This window comes from Rousettus aegyptiacus, unplaced genomic scaffold (genome assembly GCF_014176215.1).
Source record: "Rousettus aegyptiacus isolate mRouAeg1 unplaced genomic scaffold, mRouAeg1.p scaffold_m13_p_7, whole genome shotgun sequence".
Taxonomy (NCBI): Eukaryota; Metazoa; Chordata; class Mammalia; order Chiroptera; family Pteropodidae; genus Rousettus; species Rousettus aegyptiacus.
In genome coordinates this window covers 34,777,534-34,783,503 of record NW_023416310.1, presented here as the reverse complement: position 1 = coordinate 34,783,503, position 5,970 = coordinate 34,777,534, and the positions used below count along the sequence as shown (strand labels likewise).

The 5,970-nt window shown below is 36.0% G+C and overlaps 1 pseudogene; it reads left to right on the top strand.

Moving 5' to 3' along the window:
* Window positions 1–714: 714 nt before the first annotated feature.
* On the top strand, window positions 715–4,635 carry LOC107519670 (annotated as a pseudogene).
* The last annotated feature ends 1,335 nt before the right edge of the window (window positions 4,636–5,970 follow it).

Sequence of the window (5,970 nt, the reverse complement as noted above, 5' to 3'; positions counted from 1 at the left end):
TGAAATGTTTTGCATTTACATTATTTGGCCCTGTCTTAACTGCAGAGGATGAGGTATTTTTAATTGTGTACTAGGCAGTGTAAGTCAGACCTTTTAAACTATCGCCATATAATTATGCCTCAGAACTTTTTCCCCAGTGACTATATAAGGAAGTAGGCAAAGTCAATATAAATGTGCATTGATGGAAAAATATGATGCATATTAAGGAGTCTTGTGGAGGTAAATGTGCATCAAGGGACACAGAAACACCCAAGATACAAGTTAGAGAAATACAAGAAATTTCAAATAGAGAGTATAGTCTAAGTGTCAAGCAAGCCTAATACATTGGCTTTATGCATGATAGGCACAAAACTAGTACTGAGTAATTCTTTACGGTGTAATTCTTTATGGTGTAATTCTTTCAGTCATACAATATCTAAAGCTGTCTTAGTCATAGAAATTCTAAATATATAAACTCAGAGACTGTAGCCAGAAATGCAAACAGTTAAGAACATATTACAACTTCTCACGATCCTCTCCCAAAGCAAATTTTGAAGCCAGTGCTTATCATTTAACTTCTAAAACTCCATGGTAAGCAGAATTTTAGCCTCTACGATCTTATTCCCCATGGTTATGTCATATTGCATGGTAAAGGGATGTTGCCGGTATAATTAAGATTACTAATCATCTGACCTTAAAATAAGGAGATTATTCTAGGTTATCCAAGTCAACCCAATGCAATCACATGAGCCCTTCCTTAAAAGCAGAAGAGGAAGTCAGAGAGATGCGGTAGAAGAGCATGCCAAAGGGATTCAAAGAGATTATTATTCAGATATGGTGAAGCCAACACATCAGGAGACAATTTCCAATGAAAAGATAGCTTGTTATTCGCAGTTACCAAAAGGAGAGGGCACACCACACCACACCACACGAGGCCACACCGAGAAGCACCAGGGTTAGTCAGGAGGCACTGAGAGCAGGATAAAATGCAAGCAATCGCCTTTATTTTGGTTTCCATGGGAAAGAATGGGCAAAGCAATGTAAACAGATTTTGGATTGGCTAGTGTGAATAATTTCAGCAGGCTCATGGCAAAGGGGCTGGCCTTAGTTGCCTACTACCTGGCCCTGAGGTGATTAGGGTGGGGGTAAGGGGGTTTAGGGGGGTGGATACTGGCTCTGAGTGTGACAGTCCAATAGAGGAGGGTAGGAGCTCTGAATTGGTTAGTTTGAACATGAAAGGCACTCTTGCAGTGGTTTGCTATCTCTAGGACTTCATTATCCCTGGGAGGGGCAGTCTCTCCAGAGTCAGCAAAGCCCCAGATGGCAAAGCATCAGAAACACTGAAAATAAAAAAGCATAATTAATGCAGCCTGGATATGGATTCTTCCCAGTAATGGCTGTAAAGGAATGCAGCCCTACCGACACCTTGATTTTAGCTTTGTGAGACCCTGAGCAGAGAACCCAGCTATGCCGTTACAGGCTTCGTTCTACAGATCAGTTAGATAACAAATGGATATTGTAAGCGGCTAAATTCATGGTTATTTGTTACAGCAGCAAGAGTAAACTAATACATATGCCAAATCCTCCTTGGTGGCATGTCTAATTCTCTGGACATGTTATATTCTGCAGAACCTCCACCATGTTCACAATTACAATCATACGGAAAAAGGCTAGACAAGCTGTCTTCAATGACTATTTTGGGCAGGTTTCTATCATGGTAAATATAATGTGAAATTTTTAACGTTATCCATCATTAAACATGTAGGAAAATTGAATCAAGATGTGCTTAGGAAACTAATTTAAGTTTGTGGAACACAAATTCTTAAAACTTTAAAGCATTTTAAGACTGTGTGGGATACAGTAAGTACTAATAACTACAGTGTGCACTATCCATCTCTATTAAGCAAATAACTAACTAACCAACTATATATATTTGGCCACTGCTTCAGATAAAGATAATGTTGTATATTCATGCTTTGAGCTGCTCTCCATGGCAAATAGGTGCATAGCAATGAAGGATAAAATGTAAAAAATGAAAATCTAAAAAAATGTAGCCAAGCTTATAAAAAATCAAACATCCCTGTGGATCAATAACCAAACACTTATTCATTTATTTATGTGATAGACATTGTTTTAGACACAGGATACTGCACTGAACAGAACAAAGTCTCTGCCCATACATTTCTTTTTTCTTTTTAATTTATTTAATTTGTTTACTTTGTTAATTGAAGAAATGATTTAAAAAATTTTCTCCTGTCTACCTCCTCCCTGCCTCCTCCCCTCTACCCTCTAGTAACCACTAGTTCATTGTCCATGTCCATGAGTCTCTGTGTGTTTGTCTTGTTCATTTGTTGCTTTTAGGTTTATATCCCACATATAAGTGATATCATGTGATTTTCAACTTTTTCTGTCTGGCTTATTTCATTTAGCATGACTACCTCAAGGTCCATCCATGTTGTTGCAAATGGCAGTACTTCATCTCTTCTTACGGTAATATTCCATTCTATTTATGTATCACAGCTTCTTTAGCCAGTCATCTATTGTGAGACACTTCAGTTGCTTCCATGTCCTGGCCACTGTGAATAATACTACTATGAACATTGGTGTGCAAATATCTTGTCTGCTTGTACATTTCACCAGAAGAAAATTCTTAAAGAAAAAAAAAATGAATAAACCGGATAGATGCAGCAGGCAAAGGCAGCCAGGAGCTTATATTACTATGGGTAATGAAGACTAAAATGTCTTGTCTAAGGCAGAAAACAAGAGTGAGTCTGACTGCTTGAAATTAAAGACTGAATGGAAAGGAGGTTGGAAAGAGCTATAACTAACTGCTGCCTGATGCTACAGCTTATATAAAGCTATGTTCCCACCAACATGAGACAAAATCAGTTATCCTCACAGTTGGGACACAGGTTGAGCCACCATTGGCTAAGTCATTGAATCTGTGCTATCCCCAAATCACCAGTAATAACAAATGCCCTGAGCTGTGCATATAAGATCTGATTCTGAACAGGGGATAAACAGGTCTATGAACAGACAACTGTAACAAAGTAGAAAGGAAAGAATGAGTGAATACAAAGGAAAAAAAACTTTCCCTCAAGATGAGTCTACAAATCAAAATTTTATTAACACATGAATAAAACTAAGAAACAAAATGAAAATAAAAGGAATCATAACATGACTTTACGATGCTCAAAGAGATAAAGAAAAGAATTACACTTTTATGGGGGAAAAAAAACATAAGAAATTATGAAATAAAAAAAGCAGAAATGAGAATAGGCATTTAAAAAACAGAAATCCTGGATATAAACTTTAATAGGTGAGATAGTGGTGAGAGAATTAATAAAATGAAAGAGTATTGAGGAATTTACCAAGATCCTATTACAGTTAGATAGAGGTGAAAACATAATTATGAAAAAGCAATTTAAAAATGCAGAGGATCAATTGGATGTCTCCAACATATATCTAGTGGAAGAGCCACAAAGAAAACATTGAGGAAGTGGCATAAACTTTTCCAAAACAAAAGACATACAGGAATCTTCTGATTAGTGCCCTTCAAGTGTTATACAGGATAAGCGGATATATCTGGAATTGTTCCACTGCAATAAAGATGCTAAAGTAAAAACCCTTACAAAGCACTATTTATTTAAAAAATCTTTAGAAGTCTAAACATAAAAATGTATACACTAACTGAAATGTTCCTTAGCAGCTCTGAAAATCAATTGAAGACACATTAAGTAAATTTGGAATTTCAAGTTAACTGTTGCAAGATAGATAAAACTGTTGTTAGATATTCAGTATCTAACAATATCAAATTATTTTGTCTTTCTATAAATTGCCTTCTCCATTTCAGTGGAGTAACAGATTTGAAACTACCCAAAAAGTCAGAATGGAGAAAAAAAATAAAGTTGGGGATAAAGAAAATGAAATATTAAATTGCTTATAAAATCTGGAAGAAAGAGTTTTTATTAACCTTAAAATTTGATAAGTAAACTACGTATGTTGTAAAGTTTAAGTTAATTACTAAATGATTGAAACTAAAGTGCATAAAGTATAGAACTACCAAGCTAATAGAAAGGAAAAAATAAAATTATTTTTTAAATATACTTGGGTCAATCTGGAAAAAAGCAAACAGGGAGAGAGAAAAATGTAGAGCACCAGACTAGACCAGAGGCTGAACTTGGGATCTGACAAGATGGCCAGGCTGCCTCACACGGGATTATCAAGGAAACCCAGTGTTTGCTGGCAGAACCAGTTCCCAGCATTCAAGCAGAATCAGATGAGAACAACATCCATTATTTTCCTGTGGTCATTGCTGGTCCCCGTGATTCCCCCTTTGAGGGAGGGACTTTTAAACTTGAACTATTCCTTTGAGAAGAATACCTGATGGCAACCCCTAAAGTACATTTCATGACCAAAATCTATCATCCTAATGTAGGCAAGTTGGGAAGACTATGTTCAGATATTTTGAAAGATCAGTGGTCCCCAGCACTGAAGATCTGCACAGTTCTGCTTTGATCCAGGTTTTGTTAAGTACTCCCAATCCAGATGATCCATTAGCAAATGATGTAGCCGAGCAGTGGAAAAACCTACAAAGTCCAAGCCAAAGAAACTCCTAGAACATGGACTAGGCTACATGCCATGAATAATATTTAAAGCAATCTTATCATCAAGTGTGCATCACTTCCATTCTGACAAGACTTCTTCCTTTTTCTGTTTGCACTTAACAGACGCAGTCTTAGATACATTAGAGCAATGGTCCCCAACCTTTTTTGCACCAGGGACTGAGGCTCCTATGAGAATCTAAAGCCTGATGATCTGAGATGGAGCTGAGGCGATGATGCTAGTGCTGGGGAGCCGCTGCAAATACAGGTGAAGCTTCCCTCACTTGCAGGCCACTCACCTCCTGCTGTGCGGCATGGTTCCTAACAGGCTTCAGACCCACTAGTACCACTCCACCACTCCACCACTCAGGGGATGGGGACCCATGCATTACAGAATGAAAGCCCAGACATCTTTGGTGATTAAATGTACATTAGAAGTACCGTCTGGGTATTTTTATTTTATTAAATGTACATTAGAAGTACCGTCTGGGTATTTTTATTTTATTTTATTGAGGGGTTAGGTAGTTTCGTTTTAATTTTATGGGCTCCTCTTCCCCTTTTTTATGGTGATCTAAATGCTTTTGTTAAAAGCAGCTAACCAGTTCTTTAGACTATCCTCTCTAGCCAAGGCTAACTTTATTCAGACCTTGTATGTGGATGGACAAACTTGATTGTTTGAACCAAAATGGAAACATTTAACAAACATCACATCCCTCACTGATAACATTGTGACTTTGTTGTCAAGTGTAGAATCCTATCTTCAAAAAGACATTGTGCCTATTTTGCATGGCTTGTCTGGAAACTTGTAAATCTTGTTTTCGTAAAATATTTTTTGTTAGCCTAAAACAAAAATAGAGAGCAGATGTGTTGAACACAATAAGAATTTCAATTACCAGGAAGAAAATTTTAGAATTATATGCACCTGATAACATAACTTCAAAATATATACAGCAAAAACTGAACTACAAGGAGACATAAACGAACTAGTAAGTATACTTATTTGATCAAAAAGTTATCAAAATATTGATTTTTCTAAATTTCTTGCTAGTTTCAAATCATCATTAAACTGTACTAAAAAATGAAAAGAGGCTTAAGTGTAGGTTTAAGACAAGAACAAAATAGTAGAAAAATATTTCATTAGTTTTCTTCCATATTTTAATCAAACCAAAGAATAGTAAAATGTTAATATGTGTAAAATAGCCTAATGAAGCTAATCAATTTATATATAAATGAGAAAGCAATGAAAAGGTACAGTTTCTATAAAAATGAGGTACTAATTTTAAAATAGATTCTTTTTTAAATTATCTTCTAATTTACACAACAGTAATCTGAACATATGCTCTCGAAAAAATCATAATTAGATAAGGTCCATTTTCTTATTTATTAA